The following is a 23,938-nucleotide window of genomic DNA, read 5'->3' on the forward strand; positions in this document are numbered from 1 at the left end:
ATATCTCCTTTACATTCATAATGCAGCCTACTGCCAGAGCTGGGGATTTTCTGGAACTATTTGGCCTGATTCAACTAATTCAAAAACTGCTCTGAGAAAGTGAGCCAGGTGCTGTTCTAGAAGTTCTATTAACTCTTCCAAAGGGAGAAGGCCATTTAGTAAATTACCACTCTCTAGTACTTGATGACATCCTAGAACCTGGGAAAATTGATTTTATCTTCTGACACTCTCTAAGTGTGTGTGTGTGTGTGAGAGAGAGAGAAAGGGGACAGGGAGAGAGAGTGTGTGTTTGAGGAAACATGTATACTGCAAAGGTGTATTTGTGCCTCTAAAATGTAGAACATTCCTCTCTCAATGGCCTGAATTAATAGCCAGTTGTTTCTATTTTGGGCAATTATTAGCTATAATTTCCATTAAAAGTCATTTAAAAAGACATGATCATAAAAGGCTGATTACTCAGGACTCTCTCTGAGCTGAAACCATCTCAAACTAGCCTAAGCAGAGCAGAGCGCTTGCTGGCTCCCGTAAGTGGGAAGTCCAGGCACACAGGCGCCCAGGAGGGCACCAATGATGTCATCTCTCATACTAGGCTAGGGCAAAGCCCCTGGCAGAGCCCAGACTCATCATTTGGCACATGGCAGAGGTCCAGGAGGGATTTTGATTGGCTGGGCTGAGTCACATGACTGTGTCCAAACCAATCACTGTGGTCGAGATGGCGGGGCTCTGATTACTCAGAGCTGGACCACATGCTTGCAAGTCAGCCCTGCCTGAGCCAGTTGGAGGGACATTTTTCATTACTGGGTTGGTAAACTGAAAGAAGGCAGGACACACAAAGCCTGCCAGAGTCAGAGCCTGTTCTTCAGCTCTTATCTTGAAGTGTTAAAGTGTTAGTCACTCAGTTGTGTCCAACTCTTTGTGATCCCATGGACTGTAGGATCCTCTATTGATGGGATTCTCCAGGCAGGAATACTGGAGTGGGGTGCCATTTCCCTCTCCAGGGGATCTTTCCCACACAAACCTGCGTCTCCTGCATGGCAGGCAAATTCTTTACCATCTGAGCCACCCGGGAAGCCCTTAAATTATCTTAACAGGCTCACAAATAGCGCCATTCACTTTCTGGAACAAGTGTGGACCCTAATATACATATGTGTAAACATATATTGTGGTTCATATAGAAATCTTGTTGCCAATGTCTTTGTCACCCATGCTTTAATTATTTTTTTATTTAAATTTTTTTAATTAAAAAATTTTAATGAGGTATAGTTGCTTTACACTGTTGTGTTAGTTTCTGCTGTATAGTGAAGTGAATCAGCCATATGTTATATGCATATCCCCTCCTTGTTGAGCCTCCCTCCCACCCTCTTACCCCCACCATTTCACCCCTCTAGGTCATCACACAGCGCTGAGCTGAGCTCCCTGTCTATACAGCAGGTTCCCACCAGCTATCTGTTTACATAAGGCAGTGCCCACATGTCAATCCCAATCTCCCAATTCATCCGACCTCCCTCCTTGTTCCACATGTCTGTTGCCTATGTCTGTGTTTATATTCCTGCTGTGCAGATAGCTTCATCAGTACCATATTTCTAGTTTCCACATACGTATATTAATATACAATATTTGTTTTTCTCTCTGACTTACTTTGCTCTATGTGACAGGCTCTAGGTCCATCCACAACAATCCTATTTAACTTTCAGTCTCGTTACCTTTGTTCAGGTAGAGACACTAGTTCTGGTACCACAACCTCAATTTTGAGAATTCAGAGAGATCTAGCAACACCTCCAAGGAGGGAGCTTTAGCTCTGGGATGTCTTTGCAACATATACTCTTCCACCTGCTGCCCTTGGCCACCTGAGTTCCCTGACACACCAACCTTCAACCTGCCAGGAACACCTAAGCAACGTGGGTATTCCTGCTCTTCCTGGTATTGATGAAAATTCAATTAACTCTCAAGTTAAGAAGGAAAAAAGAGAATTTTATTTGATCCACACTGCTGCTAAGTCGCGTCAGTCATGTCCGACTCTGTGCGGCCCCACAGACAGCAGCCCACCAGGCTCCCCTGTCCCTGGGATTCTCCAGGCAAGAACACTGGAGTGGGTTGCCATTTCCTTCTCCAATGCAGGAAAGTGAAAAGTGAAAGTGAAGTCGCTCAGTCGTGTACAACTCCTAGCGACCCCATGGACTGCAGGGCACCAGGCTCCTCCGTCCGTGGGGTTCTTCAGGCAAGAGTACTGGAGTGGGGTGCCATTGCCTTCTCCCACACCGAAGACTATATATATAAACGTTGAGGACTATTCCACCCCTTAGAAGTCAAGGCACAGTCATATACATTTTTGAGACAAAGGATCGTCTGTCAAAATGACATGCTAATATTTTACATCAAGTTTACCAAGGAAACATAGTCCAGGTAAACTCATACCAAGCAAGCAGCAGGTCACCGTGACCCGCTGTGGAGCTGGAAAAGAACTGTGTTCTTTCAAGAAGTTATGTTGCTAGTGTCAGAAGAAAGGAAAAAAAAATAATGGATCTTTACAGTGGAGCAGCCCTTCCCTCCTTGGAGAAGGTGTGGTCAATGTGTAAGGCAGAGACACCCTGTACTTTAGGGAGGTAGGGAGGAGCCCCAGACAAACACCTGGAGAGAACTGTATGTTTAATTTTCTTGTTCTGCCTTAAAGATAAATTTTATTTCATCACAGGCAATGTTCTCAAAAACATCCACATTTTCCCCAGAGTCATCAAGCCCTTGCCTGTTCCCCTTCATCCTGGGCCCTCTGCCTGCTGCAGAGACCTTGTGATCAGCACCCTTCCCATCACAACTTCTCAGAGCTTCTTGGCTCCTCATAACTTCTCTTAGATGTTTTAATTTGATGTAGTTTTTTTTATTCCTAACATCAAATAATTGGAAGCAATTTCAATGCCTCCCTTTTTGTAAATTGGACTATAGTTGCTTTGCATTGTTGTGTTAGTTTCTGCTATACAACAATCAGCTCTTTGTATATACACATCCCCTCCTTCTTAGACCTCCCTCTTCCCCCCACCCCCTGGACGACCTCTCTAAGTCGTCACAGAGCACTGAGCTGAGCTCCCTGTGTCATACAGCAACTTCCCACTAGCTGTCTGCTTTGCTTCCCAGGGGGTGTCACTGGTAAATAACTGTACTGCCAATGCAGGAGACAGAAGAGATGCTGGTTCCATCCCTAGGTTGGGAAGACCCCCTGGAGAAGGGCATGGCAAGCCACTCAAGCATTCTTTCCTGGAGAATCCCATGGAGAGAGGAGCCTGGCGGGCTACACAAATAGCTGGACACGACTGAGTGACTTAGCATGCACGCACAGTGTGTATATGCCAACGCTACTCTCCAAATTCATCCCATCCGCCTTTTCCTCCTGGTGCCCACGTGTCTGTTCTCTACACTCACATCTCTATTTCTGCCTTGCAAATAGGTAATCTGATGTGTTTTCATAAGAAATGACTTCAGTAGTAGTTTTGAAGTTGGCTTTGTAAAGCAGGGATGAACTGCTCTAGATGGTCAAAGCCAGGGACCGTATGCCAGGTTGCTTGGTGATCTGACCCAGCGGCTGCATCCCTGTGAATTTAACTCCAACACACACCTGACACACTCCCACTTCTTTCTGGAAGACATCCTGCTGCTCCAGTTTGTGGCAGTACTTTCTCTTCTGAGCTTCTACAAAACAGTTATGCCTGAGCAAAGGGGGAGTCAGTTCAGTTCAGTTGCTCAGTCGGGTCCGACTCTTTGCAACCCCATGGACTGCAGCACACCAGGCTTCCCTGTCCATCACCAACTCCCAGAGCTTGCTCAAACTCATATCCATCAAGTCAGAGATGCCATCTAACCATCTCATCCTCTGTCATCTCCTTCTCCTCCTGCCTTCTCTCTTTCCCAGCATCAGGGTCTTTTCCAATGAATCAGTTCTTCACATCAGGTGGCCCAAGGATTGGAGCTTCAGTTTCAGCATCAGTCCTTCCAATGAATATTCAGAACTGATTTCCTTTATGATTGACTGGTTGGATCTCCTTGCAGTCCAAGAGATTCTCAAGAGTCTTCTCCAACACCACAGTTCAAAAGCATCAATTTTTCAGCACTCATCTTTCTCTATAGTCCAACTCTCTCATCCAAACATGACTACTGGAAAAACCATAACTTTGACTAGAGGGACCTTTGTCAGCAAAGTGATGTCTCTGCTTTTTAATATGCTGTCTAGGTTGATCATAGCTTTTCTTCCAAGGAGCAAGCACCCTTTAAAGGGGGAGTAAAGTGTCCCCAACTCAGCACCCTTTCAGCACCTCCCTTGGATAATGACTTACATTAGAGCCTCTGCTCGATAAATGCTTTTAAAACATTTTTTCTAAAACATAAAGTCTTTATTGAATTTGTTACAATGCTTCTTTTGTTTTATGTTTTGTTTTTTTGGCCACAGGGCATGTGGGATCTCAGCTTCCTGACCGGTGCTGATCAAACCCGTGCCCCCTTCATTGTGAGGCAATATGTTTTTATTATTTATTTACTTTTTGGCTGATCTGGTTCTTTGTGGCTACATGAGGGCTTTCTCTAGTTCTGGTTCGAGGGCCCTAGAGCATGTAGGCTTCAGTAGTCATGGTACACGGGCTTAGTTGCTCTGTGGGATGTGGGATCTTCCTGGATCAGGGATCAAACCCATGTCCCCTGCATTGTCAGGTGGATTCTTATCCACTGCATCACCAGGGAAGTTCTGGAAGGTAAAGTCTTAATGCGTGACCACCAGGGATAAATGCTTTTAAATGAACTTAAGGGCTTCCCAGGTGGCTCAGTGGTAAAGAATCTGCCTGCCAATGCAGGAGACACAAGAGATGCAGATTTGATCCCTAGGTCAGGAAGATCCTCTGGAGAAGGAAATGACAACCTACTCCAGTAGTCTATGTGGCAGGATCGGGGAACATGACTCCTAAAAGTGGTCCCTTATTTAGATGATTCCCGAAAGTGGTCTAGCCATTCACCCAGAATCTGACTCGGCCTCTTAGAAACATGGATTTCCCCCAGTAAAATAGCCTCGGTTTCCTTTGAGAAAACAGGCCACTTTTGAGTGGTTAAAATGTTCTTGGAAACATTTTCACATGATTGCACTGGATGATCTGTGTTAGCATTAAAGCTAAAAATACACCCACTGTCTTTTTCTCTACTTGCAATTTTGACATCCTTTATATTGACACACTCAAGGGGGTGGCATCTGACGGCTAGATCTTCTATTTGGATTAAACACTTTAGAAGTGTTTTTTTTTTTAAGTTATGAGACACCCTTAGAGTGAACAAAAGCCTTACCTTATCAAAGTGTCCAAGTGCTGTTAGAAATTGATCACCACTCAGGATGAACCCCCTGAGTAGAGAGAGGCAGGCCGATGGACAGAGCCCGGCCCTGTCTTGAGCTGAATGTGTACCTGGAGTGAGTGGTTTGGCTCGGTCGGCCTTAAAAGAGCCACATTGTAGAAGACAGGTGTCTTCAAATTCACCAAAGACTGCCATTCGCTCTGCAAAGTGGTTGTAATATTTTTTCTAAAGATTTAAGCTATTTGCCAGTCTGATGAGCGTGAAATGGTATTTCATTGTTTTACTTTCTAGGTCAGTGTTTCCTGACAAATTTGAGCATCTTTTCATGTGTTTGTTTATTAGACGCTTGAGTTTCTTCTGTGATTTTCTTGCTCATCAACTTTGCACACTTTAAATGTTAGATTGTTCAGATTCTTTTGCTATTAGTTGGTAGAATTTCTTTACCTAGTTCATGTACTCCTTGCGGTTGAGTTGCACATATATAGGGGATTCCCAGGTGGTGCCACGGTAAAGATTCACCTGGCAATGCAGGAGACGCAAGAGACTTGGGTTTAATATATTTTCCTAGTCATAGTTCATTATCAAGCTTGTTGTTGCAGCTGTTGTTTAGTCAATAAAGTCTTGTCTGACTCTTCGACCCCATGGACTATAGCACACCAGGCTTCCCTGTCCTTCACTGTCTCCCAGAGTTTGCTCAAACTCATGTCCATTGAGTCTGTGATGCCATCCAACCATCTCATCCTCTGTCATCCCCTTCTCCTCCTGCCCTCAATCTTCCCCAGCATCAGGGTCTTATCCAATGAGTTGGCTCTTTGCATCAGGTGGCCAAAGTATTGGAGTTTCAGCTTCAGCATCAGTCCTTCCAATGAATATTCAGGACTGATCTTTAGGATAGAGTGGTTTGATCTCCTTGCAGTCCAAGGGACCCTCAGGGGTCTTCTCAAGCACCACAGTTCAAAAGCATCAAACTTGTATTGGCAGCTTAAAATGAACTGTAATAGCACTCCCTCTTTTCCTGTTGTTTGAAACAATTTGTATAAAATGAAGATGATCTACTTCTTGAATATTTGATAAAATTCACCTGAAAATCTGCCTGGGATACCTGGGAAGGTGGGAAACTTTTAACTACTGACTTTATGTAAGAGGTCATAGGTTTACTCAGGCTTTTGTTTTCCTCTCGATTCAATTTTGGTGATTTTTACTTTTCTAAAGACTATCCATTTCATTGCTGTTTTCAGATTCATTGGATAAAGTTATTCATAGTATCTTTTAAATGTGTTTTTAGTTTTCACTGCAGTTAAACTCCACCTTTCATTCCTCTGAGTCATTCTTCTCCCCCTCCTCCTACTCCTCTCTCCTGCCCCTGCCTCTTCTTCTATATCTCTCTGGCTGTAGGTTTGTCTGTTTTCTTAGCTTTTTCTTTTTACAAAGAACTCACTTCTAAGTTTACTGATTTGTTGTTGTTTCTAGGGATATGTGACTATTACTGTCATAGGGAAGAACAGATCGGACTCCATATTAGATCTGTTTCTTATACTTTAACCTTTATTCTATCCTTTTTGCTACAAGTTAAGAATGTTGCCTGTAGCTTGAAACATACAGGGTGGTCCCTTCTAAAGGCTCTGACCTCAATTAAAAGTATAACATTTTCCATTCACAGAAAGATGAAAAGTTTCAGATCAGGGAATAACATTTGTCTTAGAGGTTTATTGGAATATTGTGACCAGAACTCAGGAGACCCCTGCAAGATGGACGGATTCAGACACCAAGAAGCTTGCAACAACCAACCACACTCCCTCCCCTCCGAGTGTGAAAGATGTCTGAATTCTGACTTGAGTAAGATGGTTCTCTGGGACACTAGTCCACTACCTTCTCAGTCGGCCGGCTTTCTGAATAAAGTTGTTATTTCTTGCCTCTAACAACTCATCTCTCAATTTTTGTGCCTGCTGTGCAGTGAGCAGTACTAGCTTGGACTCAGTAACATTATGAAATTTTGTGTTCTTGCGCTAATCATCCATTCTGGTGGGACCAGCATTTCACAATTTCTATTGCAATTTCCTAACTTGAGTCATTTATGAGAATACTGAAATTTCCTAAACATCTTTGAAGAGTTTACATTGTTGATTTGTAATTTAATTGCATTGAGGTCTGAGAATGTGCTCTGGATGATGGCAATTTAAAAAGAATGTTGATCAGGATGGGGAACACATGTACACCCGTGGCGGATGCATGTTGATGTATGGCAAAACCAGTACAATATTGTAAAGTAAAAAAAAATAATAATAATAAAAAAAATTTTTTAAAGAACTAAAAAAAATAAATAATAAAAAATAAATTAAATACAAAAAATAAAAAGAATGTTGAAACTTAAAGAAACCTCATTCATTATTAACCTGTTTCCACATGGACTTGAAGGAATGCAGGTTTTCTGCTGGCCACTGCTGTGGGTAACTGGGACTTGGCCTGGCTGGGACCTATTGAGATGGGTGTAGAATTCTCCCAGACATTTCTGTCCAAGAAATAAAAGACTGGGACTCCTGCTTCCCATAGGTGGAGATGGGGCAGTTATCCCATTGGGTGGTAACCTCCTGTACTTCTGGGCTGCTCTGGGGTGAGAACTGAGTGGGCTCCTGATCAGAGAAGACTTGAGAGATGTGGGGTGAAGTGAGGGCCGTCAGCTGGAAGCTGAGACCACAGCAGGCAGCAGGCAGAGGCCAAGCTGAATTGAGCTGCACATGGCATCTGGTACAATTTGTCTTTTGATTTATTAATGTCTGCTCTGCATTAATTAGTTCCTTTCTTCTGTTTTCCTTGTGTTTATTTGTTTGTTCTTTTTCTAACCTCTTGTGTTGGAAACATGTTTTTATCATTTTAGTCTCTGCTTTTTTTCCTAACATAAGCTTTGAGGGTTAAAAAAAATTATTTTTAATTGAGATAGAGTTAATACGGACTTCCCTGGTGACTCAGATGGTAAAGAATCCACTTGCAATGGCGGATACCTGGGTTTGATCTCTGGGCTGGGAAGATTCCCCTGGAGAAGGGAATGACTACTCACTCCAGTATTCTTGCCTACAGAATTACAATATTACCTAAGTTTCAGGTATACAACATCAGTTCAGTTCAGTTCAGTCGCTCAGCTATGTCTGACTCTTTGCAACACCATGAACCACAGCATGCCAGGCCTCCCTGTCCATCACCAACTCCCAGAGTCCACCCAAACCCAAGTCCATTGAGTTGGCAATGCCATCCAACCATCTCATCCTCTGTTATCCCCTTCTCCTCCTGCTCTCAATCTTTCCCAGCATCAGGGTCTTTTTCAATGAATCAGCTCTCTGCATCAGGTGGCCAAAGTATTGGAGTTTCAGCTTCAACATCAGTCCTTCCAGTGAATACCCAGGACTTATCTCCTTTAGGATGGACTGGTTGGATCTCCTTGCAGTCCAAGAGACTCTCAAGAGTCTTCTCCAACACCACAATTCAAAAGCATCAATTCTTCGGTGCTTAGCTTTCTTCACAGTCCAACTTTCACATCCATACATGACCACTGGAAAAACCATAGCCTTGTCTAGACAGACCTTTGTTGGCAAAGTAATGACTCTGCTTTTTAATATGCTGTCTAGGTTGGTCATAACTTTCCTTCCAAGGAGTAAGCATCTTTTAATTTCATGGCTGCAATCACCATCTGCAGTGATTTTGGAGCCCAGAAAAATAAAGTAAGCCATTGTTTTCACTGTTTCCCTATCTATTTCCCATGAAGTGATGGGACTGGATGCCATGATCTTCGTTTTCTGAATGTTGAACTTTAAGCCAAATTTTTCACTCTCTTCTTTCACTTTTATCAAGAGGCTCTTTAGTTCTTCTTTACTTTCTGCCATAAGGGTGGTGTCATCTGCATATCTGAGTTTATTGATATTTCTCCTGGCAACCTTGATTCCAGCTTGTGCTTCTTCCAGCCCAGTGTTTCTCATGATGTACTCCGCATATAAGTTAAATAAGCATAGTGATTCACAATTAGTTACAAAATATTGATTCTATTCCCTGTGCTGTACAACATATCCTTGTAGCTTATTTATTTTATATGTTGTAGTTTGTGCCTCTTAATCCCCTTCCCTATCTTGTCCCTCTCCTCTTCCTTCTCCCAGCTGATAACTGCTACCAGCCTGGGAGTCTGTTTCTTTTTTGTTATATTCACTAGTTTGTTTTATATTTTAAGATTTCACATATAAGTGGTATTATATAGTATTTGTCTTTCTCTCTCTGACATTTCACTAAGGGTAATAACTTGCAAGTCCATTCATGTTGGAAATGGAAATTTTTCGTTCTTTTTATGGCTAATATTCCGTTGTATATATATTGATAGATATGGACAGATAGATCACCTCTTCCTTATCCATCCGTCTGTTGATGGAAGAATTTAAATATTAATCTAAAAATATTTTAGCTGCATCCCTCTTGATTTAAGAGGTAATGGTTTTAAAAAGTATTTTCTAATTTCAGTTTGGGGCTTCCCAGGTGGCACTAGTGGTAAAGAACCCACCTGTCTATACAGGAGACGTAAGAGACGCAAGTTTGATCCCTGGGTCAGGAAGACCCCCTGCAGAAGGAAATGGCAACCCACTCCAGTATTCTTATTTGGAGAATCCCACAGACAGAGGAGCCTCGTGGGCTACACAGTTCCCGGGGTCACAAATGGTCAGACACAACTGAAGCAACTTAGCACATGGCACAATTTCAATTTAGTTTTTTAAAAATCATTAGTTAGAAGTATATTTATTAATTCCCCATCCCCAAGTTATTTTTTTTTAGTGTTATGTATTTGTTTGTGCGGGCTATTCTTCATTTTGGTGGGCAGGCTTCTCATTGCGATGACTTCCCTTGTGGGAACTACTCAGTGTTGTGGCTCAGGCTCAGTGGTTGTGGCACATGGGCTTAATTGCTCTGTGGCATGTGGAATCTTCCCAGATCGGGGATTGAACCCATGTCCCTGGCATTGGCAGGTGGATTCTCATCCACTGGGCCACAGGGAAGTCCCCCCAAGTTATTTTCTGTGGTTAATTTCTTAATTAGGGACAAAGAATGTGATGTGATGAAGCTAAGCTTGAAAAATTTTAAGACTTGCTCTGTGTCCCAGATTGCAGGCGAATTCTCGTAGATGTTCTGTACGTGCCTGAAAAATGCCTGTTCTTACTGGTCACCGGTCTGTTAGTGCCCATCTGTGTCCCTCAGGGATGTTTGTCCAACTTCCAACTACCAGTATCTTCATCTCTGCATCTGAAGGCTTATCCAGGACTGCAGAAGGCAGAGCAGGAAGAGATGCCAGGCAAGTTGATGGCCCAGGGGAGCCATTGGACAGTGGAGCTGAGAGCTGGGGCCTAGCTAGCTGCTGACACTGAGTGTCCAGTTGTCCTGTGAATGCAACCTTAGGCTGGGTACCCACACTCTTAATTTTCTGTTATGATTTCTCCTTACATTTTGTCTGATATTAATATATAGCTCTTGGTTAATATTAATATATATCTTATATATGGTTAATATATAGCTCTTGGTTCCTCATTATTTTTCTCTCTTTGTCTTTTTCTCTTTACCTTGTAATAAACATTTCTAAGCATAAAAGTGGAGAGAACAGTGTGACAAAGATTATACCCTTGATCAAGCTTCAAGAACCATCAATAAATCTGTTTTTATTTTCTGTTTTTTTAGATAATTAGGTTAACTCTTAGTTTTTCTATTCTAATAGAGTTCTTTTTTAAGAACCAGCCTATTTATTTATTTATTTATTCATTCAACTAATTATCTGATTTATAATATAACAGAAATTTCTCCCTTTATGTACATTAATTTGTTCTTTTCTGTCAGGTATAAAAGTGTTTTAATTTTTATTTGAATAATTCTATCTTTCCTTTCCAACAGTTTTGAGTGGCTCTTCTGTATACATATTTTGTTTGTCATAAAAGTTTTTCTTTAAAAAAATTTTTTTTTAAATTTGTGTCTGCCAGAATATCTGGTAAAATTAACTTTATTTGGAGTAAATTGATGCTTCGATGTTGGTTTTGTAGGCCGATCATTTGACCTTTAGCTTTAGTGTTGCAGGCTCATTGCAGCTGAGAATTTTGTTGGTGTCTATCTGTCCCCCTGGGTCTCCGTCTCACTCACCATTGGTTCTGTGGCTGACTCGCCCCCTCACACCCTCCCAACTCAGGCCAGCCTTCTGTCCTTCTCTGTGGTTGGGGGTCCCCTCATCCTAGAGGACATCAACCCCAGAGCCGTCTGCAGCAGCTGTTTCTCAGCTGCTTGTCACCAGCAAGCCTGGGTTGCCCCTCCCTGGCTTTAAGTGGAGGCTGGCTCAGTCTTGACCTTCACACCTGCTTCCAATACCAGATCCCAGTGAGGCTGTGGCTCTGTACCTCCATGTCCTACTGGAGCCTCAGGAATTTCTAACCTGGCTTTGGCCACAGTTTCTCTATTCAGATCTTGCGCTTGGGCAGCATGAGTTTCCTGCACCTTCCTGGCTGGATATGCCCTCTCCCTTTCAGGGGAAGAGGTAGGAGAAAAGACGAGCTTCCCCAGGACCACATGTGGGTGAGCTGAGGGTCAGGAGCAGAGGCTGGCTCTTCCATCTCTCAGAGAGCATGTCACTGGACCACGTGACTCTGAGGCACTAAAAACAGCCTTTAAAATAGTCACAGAAAATGGACAACTGCAAAAACTTACTTAAACTATTATGAAACTGTTTAGCAAATAAACTAACCCAGGCCAATGGTTTTTGTTGTTGGAAAAGGTAAATGTGTGTGTGTGTGGAAAAGCAGTGAGGAGCTCCCCGAGTTAACCTATCAGGGGCCTACTGGAAAACTGAGCCTGAGATTTTTTTTTTTTTTAAATCTTAATGGTTAGAAGGTGGGAAGATAGTTTTCTAAAACCATAAGCGCTTTCTGTGTGTAGAAGTGAAGAATTCCCTGGGCAGCCAACCACATTGCTTAGGCGAGCCTCCCCTGCATGAGTGAAGTGCCTTGGGCTGGTGGCAGGAGGAAAGGAATACGGAGGCGGCCGATCACACGGCTGGGGACCTCGGCCAGGGTGCGCCTGTGTCGGCTTCCTCCAGCCCACGAGAGCCAGTGGCAAATCCAGTCATTCTTCAAAATTAAGGAATTTTAAAACCAACGGTAATAAACACTTGAACCACACCACTTCTTGATCATCTTTAACACATTTTACTTTTACTTATGTTCTTGAGGTTATTGATGTCGGTGGTACCTGTATGGTGGGAATACTCTGTGATGGTCTCTTCCTAACGCTGTAGTCAGTGAAGTTGTGTTGGAGCTTGAAATTGGTCAATGGTGGGAGCATTTGCACTTGGAAACTGGGAAACTCTCTAAGTCAGAGATATTCCCTCCCTTCCCCACCCTCAACCGTACCCACCAATAGCTAGCTAATAGCCATTCTCAGCACACCGCTTCCTAAAGCTGTAGCTTTTTAGTTTTCCAGTTGATGAACTTCACTCACCACTCACATCTGTGTCATTTGGTTAAAATAGGAGATTAGCAATGTAGGTAACCATTCTCTTATTGGAAAGCGAGTGTTTCACAGTCTTAGTTGAGCAAGTGAAAAAGATAGTCCTTCCAAATCAAAGCAAAACACTGTTTCAAATATAAGAGACAAAATTGGAAAAATACATGTTAAAAAAAATTTGTCAATTTCTTAGAAACAAACTAAGATAAGGAAAAACCATGGCTCACAGAGAATGCAATGTTATTGTCCATTCTCTGAATCAAGTTAAGATGGAAGTGACATTTAGATCAGCTGGGAAAGAACAAAGGAAAAAAAAAGTAGCTAGGGTTGCCTTTATTAACTGAAAAAAAAAAATGGCAGACATTCCATATTCATACATAAAGAAGTGGCTGAATAATTTATGGCATTTACAATTCAATGATGTGGTCAATAAAACAATTGGCAAGATATCTATATTTTGTAATGGAATACTTTCATGTGATAAAGTAATGTGTCAAATATAGTTCCATATCTACTTAAAGAAAACACTTTACATAAATCATACACACAAGTGCACACAAACAATTGTTTATTTTATGACCCACATCCCAGGAACTCCTCACCCCTCCTCTCAGTCCTGAAAAAAACCTGATAGCTGGTCACCCCACATAATACCCCACCTCTAGGCTGTCCTGAGCTTCCCTGGTGGCTAAGACAGTAAAGAATCTGCCTGCAATGCTGGAGACCCGGGTTCAATCCCTGGGTTGGGAGGATCTCCTAGAGAAGGGCGTGGCAACCCACTGAAGTATTCTTGCCTGGATAATTCCATGGACAGAGGAGCCTGGTGGGCTACAGTCCATGGGGTCACAAAGAGTCAGACATGACTGAGAGACTAACATGACAAGGCAGGCTGTCCAAAGGAGTGAAGTGTGGAAAACATGATAACAGTTCAAGGAAGTGCCAGGCATATGTAAGACACTTGGTAAAAGGAAATTATTGTTTTCATAATAATGGAAACAGTTTGCAAACATTTTCTACTTGGGAGAAAGTGTGAAATATTAAAATCTAGTGTATTAAACAGACTGCTGCTGCTGCTGCTAAGTTGCTTCAGTTGTGTCCGACTCTGTGCGACCCAACAGATGGCAGCCCACCAGGCTCCCCTGTCCCTGGGATTTTCCAGGCAAGAGTACTGGAGTGGGGTGCCATTGCCTTCTCCATCAAACAGACTAGCTAGGGCTTATAAACAAGCCAGTTGATCAGAAGCCCATGTTTATATGTTTCTATTTTACTTGACTCTGCAGGCCAGTGATGAGCGGAAGGGATGGCCAGGTGCCGGCAGCCTGGACCCGCACCTCCCCCACCTCCAGGGTGAGCACTGCTAGGTCTCTTTTACACGCAGCAGCTGTAGGGAGGATCAGTGCAGCGGTGACCACACTCCAGGAGGGCACACTGCCCAGCCTGCTGCAGTTTGACACCACTAGGCTGGCGGAGGGCTTGGGAGCCTGGCTGCCTGCATCCTTCTCCCCTCAGGCAGACAGGGTCTGCAGGAGGCTTAGCAAAAAGCTTAGAAGGAGAAACTAGGCTATTTACCGTGATCAGACGTTATGGCTGAGGCCCTGACAACCAGGAACCCACACGGGTAGTCCTTAAGGAGAGGAGCCAGTCCTTAAGGAGCAAGGTGGCCAGTCCTTAAGGAGTGGGCTCTGGAATGCAGAGCAAACCTTCAACCAGGAAGAGCTGCGTCCTCAGCCCAGAATTTAGACCTCAGAGCAGAAGTCAAATAAAGACTAGCAAAAGGGACCAAGTCAGGCATTTACTCATCTAAAGATTTGTTTTACCTTTCAGTTGTCATATCTCCCTCTGTCTAATTCATTATTTATTCATCCATCCATCTATTTATCCATCCATCTAGCTAGCTAGCTAGCTATCCGTCTATTAATACTATCTATTATCGATCTATTTTCTATCATCTATCTACCTGTTCATCCATCTCACTATCCATTATCCATCTATTATATATCATTCATCTATTATCTATCTCTATCTCTATCATCCATCCACATCTATATCTATCATCTATCTACCTTTCATTCATTCATTCATTTAGGAAGATGTCCTAAATGTGGTTGCTTTCTGTGAGTTGCACCCATTTACATTAATAAATAAACCTTTTTTATTAAAAAAAAAAACATGAAAGTTTTGCAGTAGATTTCAGTGGAGAACTGACCTCTGCAGGGGTCAGGGAGCTAACCAGCGCTTCCTACCTGAAGCTCCGGACCAGCACGCACAGCTCTGCTGGAGGGCACGGTTGGGAACCACATAAATGCTTGTAGGTCAACAGGCCTTGGGCTGTTTGTGCTGAAGCTAACTCTCTCAGCGGAGCATCATGAATATTGAAATCTCCCAAGGAGACTGCTATTCCGGGATTGATGCCATGTTCCCCTCGAGGTCTGGAACACCTACCCAGCATAAACACTACATGAGGGGAGATTCATAAACCTACATGGAAACCTACAGTTTGAGGGGTGATTGCAGATGAAAAATATTTTAAAGCTGCAATAATCAAATTTTAGTAGTAGAGATGTGAAAGTAGGTCAGTCTTGTCCAACTCTTTGTGAACTGTAGCCCTCCAGGCTCTTCCATCCATGGAGATTATTCAGGCAAGAACACTGGAGTGGGTTACTATGCCCTCCTCCAGGGAATCTTCCCCACCCAGGGATCGAACCCAGGCCTCCCTCATTGCAGGCGGATTCTTTATCACCTGAGCCACCAGCAAAGCCCAGAAATACTGGAGTGGGTAGCCTATCCCTTCTCCAGCAGATCTTTCAGACCCAGGAATTGAACTGGGGTTTCCTGCACTGCAGGCGGATTCTTTACCAACTGACCTATTAAGCCTGCATTCTAGAGATAAAGCATCATTTAAATTATGTTGCAAAACAATCAATGAAATAGTAGTTTACTTTCCCCAACAGGGGAAATGCACACAAAGTCTGGTGAGATACAGTCACAGTAAAAGTTCAGGTGCAATGCACAGTAGCCTGGAGGAGGGCACAGCACCCCACTCCAGTATTCCTGCCTGGAGAACCCCATGGGCAGGGGAGCCTGGCAGGCTACACTCCCTGGGGTCACAAAGAGTCAGACACAACTTAGCAACTATACACACACAGTGGCCACATAACTATGTTTTCCTGGACACTCACAATATTCAACAGGACTGATATCCACTCTCCAGGGTACACTTAGTTCATGTACCCAAAGACAACACCTTTCCCACAGAACATGGCCACTTTCTTTCTCTGTACATTGTATAGACATCATTTGGTGTAAGATACTTTTAGATTTACATATATGCCCAACTGTATAATCTCTGACAAGTAATGCTTCTATTATGGACTTCTGAAAAAAGATCCAAGTGTCTGTTTGTATATAAGAGCACATCTTTCCTGGAAAAATTCTAAAAATCGGGGAGGTGCTGAAATCCCACGGACAGGGGAGCCTGGTGGGCTACAGTCCACAGGGCTGTAAAGAGTTGGACATGACTGAACAACTTAAATATTTCCCAGGGAGGGTGCATCCCACCAGGTAGACTATCCCTGCCTTTTCCCTTGGCAGATATCACCAATCAATCAGGACACCGAGTGCTGCTGAGTCTGGACTTGGTATAATAGAGATGAAGGCAGTGACAGCCTTCCTGAGGGATACAGCTCAGCTTGAGGGATGAACCTTAAATTTTTTTCTCCAGATTAAAACCTTTGTCCAGATGGGAACCACTGGCTGGAGTCACTTCATCCACCCTTGCTTGCGTGGGATCTCTAAATTTAGCAGGATGTTCAAGGCTTCTCCTGCAGACGTTGCTGGACCAGCTGATATTCTTGCTGTATGAAAGCTTGCCTCAGTCCGGGGATCAGTTGTTCCCGTCTTTTTCCTCCCTGACTTGCATCCCCGCTCGGGATTGACACCATAGCCTTGGACCACCCTCTGGGTAATGCCGACCAGTGACCCATGCACTGACTCCCACCTGGACAGGTAGGCACCCCCGGACCTGCGTCACTGAACCACACCTCCTGGAGGCCTGAACTGGAGGCATTTGCTGACAAGCTCAGTGTTGGAGAGATCTCTATACTGAGAGCTCCACATTGTAGTGCCATGAAGAATGGCAGTAATGCAATTTATCTACAAATGAAACAAAAACAGTCTTTTATAGATGGGCCTGGGAACCTAACCCCTGCATCTATGGGAAAATGCATTCTCAATGCTCAACAATAAGCCAGAGAAAGCCATGGCATGCCCTGCGTGGGACTGCCAACTCTCCGGATGTGGCATGTCCTCGTGGACTGGAGCTCGATGCCGAGGGCAGCTGACAGTGCATGAGCCGGGAGGGAGCTGATCTTAGAAATTTTTTCTCCAGGGCTCCAGCAGGATTTTATAAAGAGAGACTAAGATTCAAAGTCTTTAAGCAGGGATTTCTATGATTCCAAAAGGCAAAAAGCCTTTGGAAGTCCACGTCCTGTTAAGCTCAAAACTTCGTTCTGGGTTTGGGGTGACTTAAGGAGCACAGCTGGGAGACAGGCTGACACTGAATCACAGTTACCCCTCTGGTGCTCTTCAGCTCTGTTGGAAGAGGACTGTTCACTGCCTGATGGATTTTCTTAGACACTTAGTGGTCAAGGCTGGTTCTCATAGGTTGTAGACCTTGGATGATGTGGTCCCATGTTCTAGGCCACTTTGCACAGCCTGCTGCTCCTGGCCAGCTTTCCATGCCCGGACCCCAGTGTCATCCCAGAGACCTGACTGTGACATGTTTTTGACCCATCCATGTTTGATGGTGACCTTGTGGGGAATTTGCAGCACGTTGAAAGCAATGAGAGACTTTATTTTCTTGGGCTCCAAAATCACTGCAGGTGGTGACTGCAGCCAAGAAATTAAAAGACACCTGCTCCTTGGAAGAAAAGCTATGGCAAACCTAGAGAGCATATTAAAAAGCAGAGACACCACTTTGCCAGCAAAGGTCTGTCTAATCAAAGGTATGGTTTTGCCAGTAGTCATGTATGGATGTGAGAGTTGGACCATAAAGAAGGCTGAGCACTGAAGGGTTGATGCTTTTGAACAAGGAGATCAAACCAGTCAGTCCTAAAGGAAGTTGACCCTGGATATTCATTGGAAGGACTGATGCTGAAGCTCCAATACTTTGGCCACCTGATGCAAAGAACTAACGCATTGGAAAAGACCCTGATGTTGGGAAAGATTGAAGGCAGGAGGAGAAGGGCATGACGGAGAATGAGACAGTTAATTGGCATCACTGACTCAATAGGCATGAGTTTGAGCAAACTGCAGGAAATAGTGAAGGACAGGGAAGCCTGGCACGCTGCAGTCCATGGGGTCACAGACAGTGGGATGTGACTTAGTGACTGAACAACAACAACCCGTGCAGACCCCCAGCTACCTGACATTCCTGCCTTCAAGGTCCCCTGGCCCTGAGAGAGGTACTTGCTAGCTTTGCTTTTGTCTCACGCTGTCCTGATGAGATTTGAGATTTGGCCAACATACTTGTGATTTCTATCAACTCACAGCTCAATCTATCTATTTTTCAATCTCAACTGTCTGAGATATTCTTACGTGGTTTTCCAGTTTCCACATTCTGAAATGATTCCGTGGGTAGAGGCGGCTATAAGAACCTGCAGCTGATGCCTGGGGATGTCCTAGGACCCCTTTTCCTGTGCTGAGGGGCAAAAGTCTCTGCCCTTGCCTTCCTATGTCATCTTGCTCTGCTGCCAGGTGTTCTTAAGCTGTTTCACCTTTGGCATCTGGAGAACAGGCTCAATCTTTTCTGGGACCTCAAAGGAGGCAGTTGACTGGGGCTCATGCTTCACTTTCCATTTCTTGTCCTGTGGTCCATCAGGAGAAAACCACCCCCCATCCTCATGCCCTCATGGGGCTGCACCCATGCACCACAGTCCTGCCCTGGAATGAGTGACCTCAGACACACGGCCACATGGGACAGGCAGCCGGACAGACTCAGTGCAACAGGCTGGGTGGGGGAAGGAGGGCCACCTCCAGCATGGGGATAAAGCTGCCAGGGGTGGGGGGGAATTGTGAAGGGCTGTGAGAGGGATGGGGTATTGGGGCATCTAGCCCTCTGTTCACCTGGGCCTTCCTGTCACTCAGGGTGGGTTCTGAGGTGTGGCTATCAGGGTTCTCTTTCCTGAATCCCACCCAGAGGTCCCGATTCATGAGTCTGCGGTAATCTGGAGGCATGACAGCCCCTCCCCCAGGAGATTCTACTGGGCAGCCTGGTTATGGCAGGACTCATCGTATTGTGAAGCTTCCTTGATGGCTCAGTGGGTAAAGAATCTGCCTGCAAATCAGGAGACACAGGAGATGTGGGTTCGATCCCTGGGTGGGGAGGATCCCCTGGAGAAGGAAACGGCAACCCACTCCAGTATTCTTGCCTGGAGAATCCCACGGACAGAGGAGACTGTCGGGCTACAGTCCATGGTGTTGCAAAGAGTTGGACATGACTGAGTGAGGTCACTGATGACAGGAGTGTAAGTGCCGGGGCAGAGGGGAGGGCTGCTTATCAATGACACAACAGGGAGAGGAGTCCTCAAGCTCACCTCCAGGGCGGACTTCATGAGGACGACACCACATTCAGGGAGACAGAAGTGCTGCAGGCACTCTGAGGAGCTGGGTAAAAGCACCAGTTCTCACCCACTGACTGTGTGTGGCACGGTGTGTCTAACAAGGCAAATTCCCAGGATTTCTCATGCAAATTCACCTTTAGGGCCAGGTCTCTCATTCCAATATTTGAATTCATATTTGCATCAGCTGGAAGCTGTTCAGACTCTGGACACCCAGACCTTTGCCATCAGGGTCTCGGCGGTTCCCTGTTGGGGGGGATTCCAGGTTGCAGGCATTGCTACAGGACAGGCATGGAGTGAGTGCATCAGGAAAGGGGGACCTGGATACCATCCTGGGTCAGTCACCATGGTGGGGACAGGAGAAGAGTGGCTATCACTCACGTGGAGCTGGAGAGACACGCTTCTGTGTCATCTCCGATTCCTGAGATGGTGAAGCAAAGGGGAAGGAAGGTGACATCTGGTGAAATGGATTCCGGCCCCCAGCCCTGTGGAGCCCCCAGGATCCCATGATTTGGGGCTCACAGGTGGCCACACTTAGCTACCCCACAGGAGGAGCCCTAAGAGCCGTGGCTCTCGGCTGCTCTCAGGAGGGAATCAAGTGTCCCAGATGTATTCACAAGGCTGTCAGCACCAGGCACCCCCCACCCAGGGGCACACTTGTTCCCCGCCTGTTTAAGGTGCTGCTAGAGTCACCAGTGCCCTGCAGCTGCTCAGGAGGGAGAGGTCATGAGCTGGGAGGGGGTCAGGATCGTAGGAAACGCAGGGGTGAGGGGAGCGGGGGAGGAACCACTGGACAACGAGTTTGGCCAGGATGACTGGGCAAAGCCAGGTTCTACTGAAGTTGTTTTGATGTCAGGTGGCAGGATCGGTATCGGCCTCAGATGCATGTCCTGCTCTCCTCTGTGGACTCAGGCCCTCTAGGGAGGGAGCACAGAGTGGGCACCGCTTCTTGTGAGAGGCCTCGGGACCCACGCACATCCAGAGCCCATATCAGGCGATGGACAGGTGCAAGATGTCCAGACTGGAGACGTGAAGGGCAGTGTGAGGCTGATAGGACACCAGTGCCTGACCGGGAGGAGACAGACTGGCATGGTGGGGATGAGGTTGGCTGGGAAAGGTGGGGCCAGAAAGGGTCCAGGGACACTGGACATCAGGGAGCAGGCTCCAGGCTGTTTCCCGGTCCACAGGGCCCTGTGCGTAGCATGCGTGGCCTCAGTTCTAGGTCTGCATCCTCGCCTGGTGTGGTTTCCCACTGAATCCCTGCCAGGCATTGCCAGCTGACAGCCCAAATAGCGCTTCTGATCTCTCCTATGGTTAAGAGTTGAAAACTTGGTACAGTTGAAATAACAAGGTATCTGCATTGTGTCAAACACTACTGTGTAGTAATTGAGACATAAGAAAACCAAAGCACTCTCAAGTTCCTCCACGTGAGGCATTTATCACACAAATCACAGTGCCCACATAGGGGCTCGTTTCCAATCACAAACCTGTACAAAATTCCTCAAAACCCTCCATTGACAGAGGCAGACAAAACCCCAGTGAACCGGTTATGGTAACCACGAGTTACCTTTGTTCTTAAGAGAATAGGGTTTGTACCATGCACCACAGGCTACTTCAGTTAAATTGTCGTTAACATCAATTTTAGGACTTTTTGAGAAATAAAGAACAATTTACTCAAACTACGGGTTGTGATGGGTGCACTGACAATCCTCAGTGTCGACGGCCCATCCAAGGAAAATGGTGAAAATGGTTTCAACCTGTAGACCCTGTGTCGCCCAAGACAACCAGCTTCCCAAACTGTTGAGGGCAAGTGCCTCCTGATCTCCAGTGACTCAACACTGTTTGGGTTATTGCACTGGAGTTACTGCTGCAACGTGTGCTTCCTGGCCTGGTTGCTGGGGGTGCGGTCACAGACTCTAAGGCAAACCAACCCAGACGTACCAACTGGTAGGTGAAAGTTGATGAATGAATACCATAACCAGAGCACAGACGTCAGGAGACACAATTCATCTCTTGTCTGTGGAGACAACTGGTATGTTTAGAGGCCACACTTCTGAGAATGACCCAGAGAATAAACTTAGAAGTCAAGGACTTCAGAATTACTGCGACAAATATGTTATAACAGGGTAAACGAGAGACAAAGGTGGGTGCAAAGTGGGAGCATTTCAACGAAGGATTGGAATCTGCAAAAATTGTCAAATGGGCTTTCTGGAAGGGCAAATGAATATCTGAAATGAGGGTGTTTCAGATGGCTTTGACAGAAGACTGGATATAACAGGACACAAGATTATTATGTTTAAAGATAGACTAAGAGAAAATATCCAAAATGAATCACAGAGAGGGAAAAAAACTGTGAAAATAGAACAAAGTGTGAGACAGGCAGGGAGGGCGTGATTAATATCAACATGGATGTAACTGGAGTCCTAGGGAAGAAAGAGAAGGAAAGACAGGGGAAATAGAGGGAGAAGCGGGGAGAACAGAGGAGGAGGGTAGACGGAAAAATGATACTTAAAAAAATAATAGCCAAATATTTTCTAAATCTTATGAAAGGTAACAACCCACAGATTCAAAAATCTAATTCCAGTCAGGATGAATAATTAAGAAAAAAAACCAAACATCATTGTTCAACTACCTATAATATATATTATATACTATAAATATAATATATCTAAAATATAAAATCTATAAATGTGTAAATTATTGTCATTAATAAATGATTTCAGAAAATTCACTATGGGCACATCAAACAACACTATTCTAAGCTATCAGATACTCAAAGAAGTAACCACAAGGGAAATTAGAATATACTTCACAATGAATGAAAATAAAAGCGCAATATACCAAAACTTATAGGATACAGCGAAAGCAGTGCCTAGAGGGAAATTTACAGCAGCTGTAAGAGTTAAAAAAGGATCTCAAATCAATAAACTTCCACTTTAAGAACCTAAGACTTCCACTTTAAGAACCTGGAAGAAGCACAAACAAAACCCAAACCCAGCAGAAGGAAGGAAATAATAAATATTAAAGCAAGAATAAATGCTTAGTTATTTAGGAAAAGATTCCTAAATAATATTTTAGGAAGATTATAAGATACAAAGTCAGTCTAGAGAGTCAATTCTATTTCTACATACTGCAAATAATTGGACAATGAGTTTAAAATATAACCTTTACAATAATAAAAAAGAATAAACCTAGCTAAAGATGAACTTAAAACATAGTAATACTGATGAGAGACACTATAGATGATGCACACATGGTGAGATATTCTATACTAGTGGGTTAAGTGGAGAAGGCAATGGCACCCCACTCCAGTACTCTTGCCTGGAAAATCCCATGGACGGGGAGCCTGGTAGGCTGCAGTCCATGGGGTCGCTAAGAGTTGGACATGACTGAGCGACTTCACTTTCACTTTTCACTTTCATGCACTGGAGAAGGAAATGGCAACCCACTCCAGTGTTCTTGCCTGGAGAATCCCAGGGACGGGAGAGCCTGGTGGGCTGCCGTCTATGGGGTCGCGCAGAGTCGGACACGACTAAAGCGACTTAGCAGCAGCAGCAGCAGCAGCAGTGGGTTAAGATCTTTAAAGGACTTCCCTGGTAGCTCAGCCGGTAAAGAATCTGCCTGCAACGCAGAAGACCCTGGTTTGATTCCTGGGTTGGGAAGATCCCCTGGAGAAGGGAAAGGCTACCCACTCCAGTATTCTTGGGCTTCCCTGATGGCTCAGAAGGTAAAGAATCCACCTATAATGTGGGAAACCTGCGTTTGATCCTTGGGTTGGGAAGATTCCCTGGAGGAGGGCATAGCAACCCGCTCCAGTATTCTTGCCTGGAGAATCTCCATGGACAGAGGAGCCTGGCAGGCAACAGTCAATGGTGTCACAAAGAGCTGGACACAGCTTAGTGATTAAACAATAGCAAATACACCTAAATACAATCTACGAAATAGAACATAGTCACTGAGCAACTAAGCACAGCACACCACAGGGCATTTAATGCTCTCAAGATGTGGTCTTCTCTTGGGAGGACCCGTGGTCTTCCCAGCATTCTTGCCTAGAGAATCCCATGGACAGAGGAGCCTGGCAGGCTATAGTCTATGGGGTTACAAGAGTCAGACGTGACTTAGTGACTAAACCACCAAGATGAGGTCTTAACAAGAAGTAATCTTTAGATGAATTCAATCCCAGTCAAAACTCCGCTAGGTTTGCTTTTCCTCTCCCCCTCCTTTTGGGATGACAATTGATAAACTGATTTTAAAATCTATGTGGAAATCCAAAGGACCCAGGATATTATCCTATTCCAGGACTTGCTTTTAAACAATGTAACAAAGATGGTGCAATATTGTTGTAAGACCTATGGACAGCCCTTGGGAAGAATGGATACTCCAGAAATGCACCTTCCTCTCAGATATGGTGGTGTGATGAATTCAAAGTGCTGGTGCAATTCAGGGGAGAAAGGATGGTGTTTTCAGCAAACTGATGCTTGGAGCTATTAAACATA

This window comes from Bos javanicus, chromosome 1 (genome assembly GCF_032452875.1).
Source record: "Bos javanicus breed banteng chromosome 1, ARS-OSU_banteng_1.0, whole genome shotgun sequence".
NCBI lineage: Eukaryota > Metazoa > Chordata > Mammalia > Artiodactyla > Bovidae > Bos > Bos javanicus.